This window comes from Macrobrachium nipponense, chromosome 4, assembly GCF_015104395.2.
Source record: "Macrobrachium nipponense isolate FS-2020 chromosome 4, ASM1510439v2, whole genome shotgun sequence".
Classification (NCBI taxonomy): Eukaryota; Metazoa; Arthropoda; class Malacostraca; order Decapoda; family Palaemonidae; genus Macrobrachium; species Macrobrachium nipponense.
In genome coordinates this window covers 18,051,524-18,063,961 of record NC_061100.1, presented here as the reverse complement: position 1 = coordinate 18,063,961, position 12,438 = coordinate 18,051,524, and positions in this window count along the sequence as shown.

The window sequence follows — 12,438 nt, the reverse complement described above, 5'->3', positions numbered from 1 at the left end:
CATTCATATAATGTTATAAATGACCATGTAATTATTTGTGTACTTTAAAAAAAATATTTAGTCTCTGAACTTCAATTTTTTTATGGACTTCGATCATTTTGAAAGGTATCATCAATGAAAGCAGGGAGAGAAATGGACTGATGAAAAGACAAAAATAATTCACTCATAAAAAAGTAAATGTATATGTTTTTAACACAACAGTGATGTTGTGAGATCAAGGGACGATAAAATGAATTGCGATTTTATCATCACCAACTTCAAATAAGCTATTGATAAACCCATGTGATTGGAGAACAGAGAGAGAGAGAGAGAGAGAGAGAGAGAGAGAGAGAGAGAGAGAGAGAGATGTGTTTCTTTCGTGGTGAAAAAAAAAACCATGAAATTATGGAATTTAAAGCAAGGCAAACGAGAATGTTCAAAGCAAAACTTTATTTTGACATTTTGTACAAAAAAAAGACCAGTTTTTTTTTTATTTGCAAAATTCCTTTTAATCAAACAAAATTCATAAACCTCGTCCCTCTCCCCTAAATCTATAAACTTCTTTTGAATATAATTTTTTAAAAAGTTATTATCATTTTATATTTTAAGGTAAAGAGATCTCAGCCCAGGATTCTTCAAACATGAGAACACGTATGATACTTGTATCGTCTTTTCAAACCTGAGAATGATTTCCCCCAAGATCTGACGCATAGTGAGCGGGATTCTCTCTTTTCAATTCCGAATCAGGATCTTTGTGACTTGAGGAAAACACAGAAATATATTTCGAGTTTCTGTGGCGAAGAATTTCTGTATATTTTTAGAAGAAGCTTTCCTATTTTTTTTTGTTTAACGAATAGTTTCTCCATCTTTATATTCGAACGATTATTTTTGCGTGTGATTCAAAAGTGAAATAAAAAAAAATGCCAAAGTGTGGGAAAATAAGAAGGACGTATAAGATTGACGATTGAAAATTAAACTGAATACAGGGTTGTAGGTTTCGAATACAACGCAAATGAAACGAAAGATTTGAAATGTGTTAGAAAATTAAACTCTTACAACATATGGCTGTAAAACATTATTACTTACAAAAGTTAAAAAATGTTTTTCCCTTCCCCTCTATTTGTCTTTGTATGTGTGCGTCTCTCTCTCTCTCTCTCTCTCTCTCTCTCTCTCTCTCTCTCCTCTCTCATTTGGTGTGTATATAAATGACTTGGAAGGTTTTTACATTTGGGCTTCATTCATGATTAACCTTAGATATTATGTATTATTTATTTTATCCTCAGTGCATATACGTATAAATATGTATATATATAATACAAATACGTACATGTATATATATATATATATATATATATATATATTATATATATATATATATATATATATATATATATATATATATATATATATATATATATATATGTATATATATATATATATATATATATATATATATATATATATATATATATATATATATATATATATATATGTATATATATGTATATATAAATGTATATATATATATATATATATATATATATATATATATATATATATATATATATATATATATATATATAGTATATATATATATGCGTGTGTGTGTATATGAATAATATCACATCACTATGATTCATATAAATTATTCGAGCTACAAATGTCTTTTAATATCAAATTCGTCGAACTCGGTTATTCGTAATTAGAATCGATATCCAACCCCCTCTACCATGTAAGCCAATTCGAATAACCGAGTTAGACGGTAATTTGTAAGGTCAGAATCGGTATTAACTCATAACCTTACTTGTTAGCCGAATTGCTATGGTCAATGACGTCCTCATTTCGTCCCTGTCCACTGGACGGTGGTTCGATCCCATGAGGGGACGAAATTGTTTTCAATTAAAACATTCTCCTCGGTTTACATATATGAAAATATATCAGTTCCGAGGTAGAGCGAATTAAAGGACATCATTTGTAGCTGTAATAATATATATATATATATATATATATATATATATATATATATATATATATATATATATATATTATATATATATATATATATATATATATATATGTTACATAAAAGAGGGATTGCTATGATTAATAATATATAATGTGATATGCTATGACGTTTCTTGGAATGTACAGACTCATCATTTAACTTCCCTAGAGACAGAGTGGTCCGAGCGACAAGCCTTGGGAATGTTGACATATCTTTTTGAGTGGTGAGATCAAGATTGCTGTCTTAGCAAATCAGTACCTCGTCCTGTCGCTATGAGCGCATAGGTGACTTTGAGAACTAGATTCAAGCAGTTCATGGGCGTGAACATTGTGTGTGAATTCGTACGTGCGAACGTTTTCCCCTTACATATGAGAAAGTATGCTTATCATGATGGGAGACCATTACAGAGAGGCGGCAGAGCCAGGATGGCTTCTGCAAAGTGTTTTTATATAGTGATAGTGCATTCTGTGCTGAATGGACAAGCCTTTTCTTTATTTTGGCCAAAGCGTGGCTGGATTGTATTTGAATATTTATTTCAGAGATATTCTGTTTATATGACCTTTTGATTATAATCTTGTGCTTACTGGGGTGTTCTCCTGTCTTCTAACAGGTGATTCTGGAAAGGGGAATTGTTCTGGAGAAGAGTGGAATCGATCTGGAGAAATAGGAACTGACTTAACTACTATGGTGTACTGAGTAGGTTGACTGTGCCTAGTGTTATGGCTAAACTAATGTTAGTGTTGATTGATTACCGAGGGTTATCTGAGGTATTTGGGCTTCTGAGTTTAACATTTCATTTAATCAATCTGTTAAGAATCTGAGTTATTCAGTTAACACTTTGCTTTTAAATAAATGCATATTTTTGTAGGCTCTGTGTCTGATTTGATGACCTTAGATAGTGGAGGGGAGGTGTATCGAGAGAGAGAGAGAGAAAGATGGAGGGAGAGAGAGAGAGAGTTGTCGGGAATCTCGAGAGAGAGAGAGAGATGAGGGAGAGAGAGAGAGAGTTGTCGGGAATCTCGAGAGAGAGAGAGAGAGAGAGAGAATGTGTTACCAATTGCCCGCCGCTTTTGGTCCATCGCTACCTTTTAAAAATGTGATAACGAGATTAATCATCTCGTTATATAATATATATATATATATATATATATATATATATATATATATATATATATATATATATATATATATATATATATATATATACATATGTGTGTGTGCGTGTGTATGTGTGTGTATGTATATTATTCACCCTGAATATTATTTTTATTTCAAAGCTCATTTCTTGGGTGCCCAAAATAAATTACTTCTGAACAGGATTTTCGTCTAAAACTATATATCAAGACTTATTTCAAACCGCAAGCAATCTTTTGGCAACCCAGTTTGAACTTCCAGCGTTCTTTCTCTCCGTTTCCACGTGAATGCTGAAAGTTCTGGAGTGATTTGAGTGAACGAAAGACAAGAGGTTCGAAAAAAAAACTCCAGGGGAATGTAAGTTTGAGATTTATTCGGGTTGTTCCGTATCCGTTATGATGACAAGTCGAGCAGAAAGTTTGAAAGGATCAGGCAATAACGGAATGTCTGATATACTTTCTGGAGGAGGACGAACTCTGGAATCTCATACAGATTTGAATGGTGCACAGAGGCAAAGGGTAACGAAAAAGAACAGGTTTAAGGTTTTGTCGCCCAAGTTCTATGTGTGAAAGTATATCTTAGTTTTACCAGACCACTGAGCTGATTGACAGCTCTCCTAAGGCTGGCCCGATGGATTTTAGATATTTGTACATGGCTAGGAACCAACTGGTTACCTTGCAACGGGACCTACAGCTTACTGTGGGATCCGAACCACATTATATCGAAAAATGAATTTCTACCACCAGAAATAAATTCCACTGATTCCGCGTTGGCCCGAGCCGAGAATCGAACTTCGGACCACCGGATTGGTAGCCGAGCGCAGAAAACCACTTGCCCAACGAGGAACTAAGTACTTATGAAATATACGAATACAGTAGATAATGCAATGATGTGATTAATCAAAGAAATACAAAAACTTCTTTTAGTTTTCTTCCGAAGATTTAAGAAGAAACCCACAAAGTTTCTGAGTATAACTTATTACTTGTATTTATACATAATTTTACTCAGTAATTTTTTATGTGATTAATTGTTTACATCCTTTCCATCGTAATTCTAAGTACCTCTTTGAATTTGGGTAGTGAACTTATTGTAATTTATAAAGCGGGAAGAGGAATCTATAAAGAGTTCTAAGGAACAATAGATAACTAAAATTAAGGTCAATCACCTTAATTTTTACCAGATAGGCAACCGTCAACAGATCCGTCAAAACCATTTCTTTGGGAACCCGATAGCCCCACCCCCTGCGCATTTCTCAGTGTCAACAAAACCGGGATCTCAGAAGGATTCGGTAAAACGGGACTGAGTTTGACTTCGCGTCTTCCATTTCGCCCATCCGTTATCTCTTTGAGATGGGGGCAAACAAAAGGCGCATGGAGCCCCACTATTGGCCCCACATTTTGGCAGCCGTACTCCTGTTTGATTTGATGATGGTCCTTCTTCGGCGTTCGTCAATACCCTCCAGAAACGTATAGGGTGTGAGTGATGGCAAAAAAAAAAAAATGGTAACGATTATTTCTAAGTTTATCCATTTCCACCTGCTTTATATTTAGTTATTTTTAGCATGAATGTGTGTATGTGTGTGTGTTTTTTTAGAGAGAGAGAGAGAGAGAGAGAAATATAATGATCAAGATTATACGAAAAGAACGTTAATTCGTCTATCATTTGTACGAAAGCCCTTTGTTTACCTGCATACGAGAGCCTTTGTTCCACAGGTTGCTACCATCACTACCCGGGAATACAATTACAGAAAGACACCCGATTCTCTCATTTCCTGACAATGTCTTCGACCATTAGGTATGCCCATTGCACCAATTTGCAGTCCCCTTTTGGCCCCTCCCACCCCTCCCAAACCCCTACCCACGAGACCCTTCCCTCACTCCCAGCAACCCAGACTCGATCGTTTGAGAGACGGCTTTGCCCAGCCAATATTGAAACACGAGACAACCGAGGATCCGTCAAAACAGCGGCTTCGGGAGGGGTGGGGTGGAAAGGGGCGGACTGAATTTGGGGAATTGGGGTCCTGTTCCCAAAAGCAGGTGAGGGACCGGTGGTTGTTTTGGGGTGGTTGGGTTGGGCAATGGAGTTTTGTTTCCCCAGGAAAAGGGGCGGACCGGTGGTTGAAAATCTGCTTGGGCAAGATTGCTTTTTGGGTGAATTTTTAGTAACTTGCCTTTGGCTTGCTTACTTAACTTACCTTTCTTTAAACTTTAACATACTTCCCCCGCCCAAACTTGCCCTTAATTCTTTTATGCGAGTTATTTTATTTACTTACTATTCAGTAGGGGGGGGGGGGGTGGACCAATGATGAAATGAAATGAAAATCTATTGCCGTTGGGTTAATCTTTTTTCTCCTTATCTTTTTTTTGTTTTCCTAAGATGAAATTTCATTCTTGTCGTTTTAATTAATTTATTAGTGGACCACTATAAGCTGAAAAAAACATACATTTCAATTCATTATTTTGGTTTGGTGTATTAAAAAAGGCATTAAACTGGAAAAGAAATTTTAAATTTGAAAATTTATGAATTTGCGTATGTCACGGCTTTAAAAATCCTTTAAACAAACTGGCATCTTTTGAAAAAAAAACTGGAATTGTGGGCCTTTTCTTAAGAAAAGGAATTAGAAAAATTGAAAAAGGGGGGGGGGGCTAGGGGGGGGAAAAAACTTTAACCCTTTTCCAGAGGTTTCCTTGGTTAGCCCTTACTTTCAGGGGGCCTTTATTTTGGGGATATAAAAATCCTTTGGGACCATTTTCGGTTAAAATGGAACTTAAGATTTTAAAATTTGCATTGGCATGTAGGATATGGGGTGATATATTAAAATAATTTTTGGAAAAAGGAGGGGGTTGGGGTTGAAGCTGGCCTTTTGGTAAAACAAAAAATGGGTTTTGTTCTGATTCCAAAGTGTCTTAATTTTTGATGTGCAATAAAAAAAACCCAATGGTCCCAAGTATTTTGGGGGGGTGGGGACTTGTTTGTTAAGGAAAAAAACTTTAAAAACTTAATAAAAGATTCTTGAAAATAATTATCAAGGAAAATTTTTATGATGCATGGAAAAGGGGAAAATTAATTATTTGTACTTGCCCACCCCCAAAACCTCCTGGTCCAAAATTGAAAATAAAGTGTTTGGCCACAAACCAACCCAACCTATCATTACACACCAAAAACAAAAAACCCACACCACCCCACACACCCCCCCCACCACCTAACCCCAACCCAAACCAAACCAAACACCCACCCCACCCCAACCAACCCATATTATTACATAATAATATTATATATATAATATATATTATAGTTTATATATAATATTAATATAATAATAATTTATTAATTTATATGTAAATAATAATATATATTAATATATATTATTATATAAAAATGTAATGTAGTTGGTAAATATATAATATATATATAATGTATAAACATAAATGTTATGTTAATTGTTATAATTCTAACTAATAATATATTATTAATATATTAATAAATATTGATTATAAATTTTGTGGTATATTAATTTCATTATTATTAATTCCTATTCCTTAATTAATTAGGAACCTATTCCCTATTTTATTTTGTTTTTGCGAATTCCGTTGCTCGATACGTTTTGCCACCACAAAACAACCAAACAACACCCAACACCCACCACACACACACCCCCACCCCACCACCACCTCAAACCCCACCAACCACCCCAATAATATATAATTCCTCTATAGTTCTATAATTAATATTACCTTAATTCTTCTTTTTACCTTGTTTGCTAATCCGTTGTGATATGTAATTTATATAATAATATAATAAATATTGAATATATATAATAAAATATATATATAATTATAAATAAATTATAAATATGTTTATTAATAATATATAATATATTTATTATTATTAAATAATATAATTAATATATATTATATATACTACTAATATCTAATAATTAATATAAAATATTATTATATTTAATATATATCTATATGTTTATAATATATTATATATATAATCTTATATATATAATATAATATTTATATTTTTATAGTAATGTTCATAAGGCCGAATGGTGAATGGGGCGAAGGAGGAGAGAGAGATGAGGAGGTAGAGAAATTAATTTCTACCTTAGGTTGTCTTTTAAAACAAGAACAAAAAAGAAAGTACGTGTCGAGTAATTTATGAATATTAAAAAAAATGTAAACTGAAGAAGAGACGAGGGGGGGGAACCTTACAGGGGGACCTTACCCAGACCTTAGGAACCCCTTTAAATTTCGTTCGGTTTCGGGTTGCCCCATTTTTGTTCCCTCAGGTGTTGGAAGGGGGGGGGCCACCTCTTTAATGTTGTACCAGAAGGAGTTGTTAAGTAAAACATCTTTTTCCGGTTTTATTATTTTTTTGCATCTTTTCCAATTCCTTGGGATGGTTCTGGTGATGCCCCAGTTTTAGATTATTTGGGGTCGAGTTATTTCTTAAAACACATACTATCGCTCCCAAACTCCTGATGATATATTCCCTTCATATTGGAGGGGCTGGGGCCCAAAACGCATTGGGGAATAGGACCGCTGCCCATTAATCGATGCTTGGTTTTGCGGTAGTGGATTAATGTCCTGTTGTGCTTTCCCTTGATTTTTTCCTGGTTTATAAAGGTTTTTTGGGTGGCACTATTAATTTTCTACCCTCTGCTTGTTCTTTCCTGGATTGTAAATTAATCTTTAGGCTCCCATGATGTTTTTCGGCTATTTCCTTCCTATCTGTTTTTCTATTTTATTGCCTGTAATTATTTCATTGGTATTTGCGTGTCTTCCTTTCCTTTCTCAGACCTTGTTTTTTTTCTAGGGGGTGGGGGGGGGGGGGACATATTAAATTTTTTAAGGGGGATTTGAGGTCTTTTGTTCCCCAGTAGTCAAGGTTTCCTTAACACTTCTTCTTATTTCCTCGCTGTTTAAAACAGGGTACCTTTTGTTTTTACCCACTCCTTCTATTTTGTGCCAATATTTCCTTTTTTTTGGATAGTGGTTGAGGGGTATATCCTAAATCAATCCATAATTGCCAATAATTTCCCAAGGTTAGGGGGGACTTTACGCAACATATGTTTTATTTAAAGGTATAAAAAATTCCCATGTTGTTCAAGCTTTTTTTTGTTTTTGGAAGGTTTTTGTTGGGGCCGCCCGTAACCGGTTCGGGCCCGCTAACAATTTCATTACCCAATTTTTTTTGTCTTTGTTACAAAAAGAATTTGGCTATTTGCTCATTGGGCAATAACATGTTTTCCTATTTCAATTCCATCCAATCACCCTAGGGTCTTTTAAGGTAAAACTTTAACGGGCGTTTCCTTAATTTTGGATTGTCCTCATTAATTTAGGGTCCCCTTATAATGCCATTATAACAGCTTTCCTTCCTTCTGGTTCTTTCTATAAATTTTTAATTGATTTTTCACCAGTTTATTCAGAGTGTAAATTACCAATCCTTATTTTACCTCTGGCCCAACAATAAATTAATGTTTTTTAACTTTTGTTAAGGGTTCTCTTTGTAGGGAACACGGGCGTTTTCCTATCTTCCATCACCAAGTAATTTCTCTACTTTTTCTTATTTTTTTTCTTTTGTGTCATTTCAGCCGAAAACAACAAAAATTACTTCACTACCGGAAACCTACCTTAAAACATTTTGTTACTGTTCTTTCTAATGGGTTCATTTCAATTTTTCATTAATAAAAAACAAACAAAACCCAGGTTTATTGCAAAGCTAAACAACCGTAACCCTTTGTGGGGCCACCAACCGGTGATATTCTTTACCTTGGGGGGTTTCATCCAATTTCCCAATTTCTCATTCGTTGCAATAAAACTAATCTTGTTTTTCTGGTTGTTGTTAAAAAAAAAATTCTTTTTAAACCATTTATTCCTTTTGACTTTAATCCAACGGGATTATTTTGTTTTGTTTTCTAAAATTTTTATTTTCTTCAGCTAATATATTTATTTGGTCTACTTTTGTCAAAAAGCTTTTTGGCAAAAAAAGTCCTAGATTAATAACCAAAAACCCACTTTCTGTTTTTCCATTTCCGCCTTTTCCATATTTTTGAAACTTATTGGTTTTCTCCTAACGGGGGTGGGGACTTCTAACAAAGTTGGGTTTTGTTTGTGTAACTTTTTTCCCGGGTACCCGAAAAAAACCGTTGGTTTTGTTCCTATATTAAAAAACAAACAAATTATTTTTTATTTAAAATGTTTTTCCCATAATATTTTTTTCTTCATTAACCCCTTTCATGTTTTACAACCTTTTCATTAAATATGTTGATGTTAAGAACGTCACCAGCCCTATTGAATTACTTGCCTTTCTTAAGTCTTTGATTCCCCAACTTTTATGGGGAAAGTTAGGGTCGGGTGAAAATATATTGCTTAATGGCTGTGCTTTCAATTTTCATTAAAAATTTCTTGCCTGTATCTTTACAACCTTTTTTTGTCTTGTTAAATAAATTGTGCAAAGTGGCTTTTGCCTATAGGGAATGACCACGAGAGAGGGAGGAGAGAAAGAAGGTGAGGGGTTGATGGATGGGACGAGGGAGTGGGAGGAGAGGTGAGGGAAGATGGAGAGGAAGGAAGGAGAGAGAGAAGGGGAGGCAACTGTAGAATAAAATAAAAACAATCTATTTACTTTGATATTGATTGAAAATCAACAAGAATGAAACCCAAAACTAAAAAAAAAAATGAAGATGAAAGAGAATAGGAAATTCACTGTGAATACAAAAACCTTTACAGTGTAAAATGTCAAGGGAAAAGTTGCGGAATTGGAAATGGAAGATAAAAGCAAGAATTAAATTTCCTCTTCTTTTAGGTGAATTACAGCTTTGAAGAATATATATATATATATATATATATATATATATATATATATATATATATATATATATATATATTATATATATAATGGCATATATATATATATATATATATATTATTTATATATGTATATATATATATATATGTATGTTATATATTTTACATATGGGCTTGTGCCCTTGAGACCCAAATACAAAATGGGAAATATTTTAAGGAAAAATGCAGAATAACTTACCTTAAAAGGATTGCATTGAGTTAGTCTTTCTCTAGAAAGGTCGTCATGGAAACCAGCTAATTACTTTACATTACATTTATTTACAAGACAGTTGAAAGTTTAGGGAACTGGGCCGCACGTGGACCCCTCTTATCTCTCACAAGGGGAGAGCTGGCTAAAATCAAATGTCCTTCAATGCTGATATCCAAAATTACTCATTGTTATCTTGCGTTAAGGAAGCACTTGGACTTTCGAGCGAAGAGACATGGGCATGTGACTCAGCAAAGATCTAGAATAGTTCCCAGATTAGACACAGAATAAAATAAAGACTTCGTGCACAAGTTACAGTTATTCAGTTTTATCTAACACACTGGGGGAGGAACTCTAGTGTTTAAATGAGATATTCAATAAAGACTTTGTCTCTCTAAGGCGATCCCAAAAGGTGACAAGGAAAGGAACAAAGGGATGTCATTTGAGAATTAGGAGTTCGAATTTGAAAATGTGGAGTAGTTACTTGATTCGGAGAGAAAGAACTGGCAATATGACTGTTTTTCAAGACGTACCTGGATGTCTTAGGTAAGTGGACCTTTGTAGAATGTGGCGTTGGCTTTGTCCGAGGATTGGGGCGCCAGTTGTAGGCCTTTTTGGAAGGCTGACTGGGATTTCTGTCCTAGGTCACGGACTCGAGTGGACTGAGGACGAATGCAGGTGCAAAGCTTGGGGATTGGGGTCAGCTTATCCCCCCTTTCTCCCGGTCATCCTGGGAAAACAGAGCATATAGCCAGCAAGAAGATCACAGGATAAAAGTTCTCAAGAGTAGGCCTAAGAAGTACGTAGCTAGCTACACACTTCCTTTTGGGATACGTCCCTAAGGCTTACACTCCGGACATGCCTAGTCTGGCCTGAGTTTGTTTCCTAGCTGATTTTAGGGAAAACATGGCTGCTCTTTTAGAACTAAATAAAATCAATGCTACTGTGAAGAGGAGGCAATCAATATCTGTAAAAATATATACATATACATATATATATATATATATATATATATATATATATATATATAGATATAGATCTAGATCTAGTATATATCTATATATATCTATATATATATATATATATATTATATATATATATATATATATATATATATAATATAGTATATATATATATATATCTATATATATATATATATATATATATATAATATATATATATATATATCTATATCTATCTATCTATCTATCTATCTATCTATCTATATTTATATATATATATATATATATATATATATATATATATATATATATTATATATGTGTATATAAATTATATATAGAGAGAGAGAGAGGGAGAGACAGAGACAGAGAGAAACAGAGAGACAGAGAGACAGAGACAGACAGACAGACAGACAGACAGAAAAGGAAGAGTGTATAGGTCAGACAACGAAGTCGCCACTTAACCTAAAGCCAAAAACAAACTTGCCAGAATCCCTCGGCTCCGAATTTTAATTTCCTTCAACCAAAGCAAAACCGGAGAGGGGATTTCTTCAGTCGTATCGCCCACACCAAAAGGAACTTGTGGGAAAGAAACTCACCGCCCGTTCCCCGTCCCTTCCCCTCCCTCTTTCTTCCTTCCTCCCTCCCCTCCTCCTCCTTCTTCTTCCTAAGCTGCTGACGAAAGATGAATAATGGAAAAATAACCGAAATTTTTCGACACTCGCATAACTTGGCTCTTTTAAACTTTTGGCGAGAGAGGTGCGAAGGTCATCGATCGATACATTCTGTATTTATGCAAGAAATGTTCGCCCAGGAAATCATGTTTCGATGCGGCTACAAAGAGCTCAGGGTGAACTCTCCTTCTTCTTGGGGGCGTTTGAAATTTCTAGAACTCTTTTTACTGAATGATTCTCTTTCTGATCAACGTTGGTAATACATTAATGCATTTGTGGTTATTCTGGAATTTAAATCGCCTCTCTTCAGATTTTGGTTATATTATTTATTTGGACGTTTTAGCACAATGTTGTCGTAGACTTGAAGCGTCTTCGGCAGTAGACATAAGTGAACATATAAATTATAGGGGATGTACTCATGCGTGTTCGCAAATTTGCATCATACACACACACACATATGTATATATATATATATATATATATATATATATATATATATATATATATATATATATATAATATATATATATATATATATATATATATATATATATATATATATATATATATATATATAGATATATGTATGTATATATATACATATATATATATATTATATT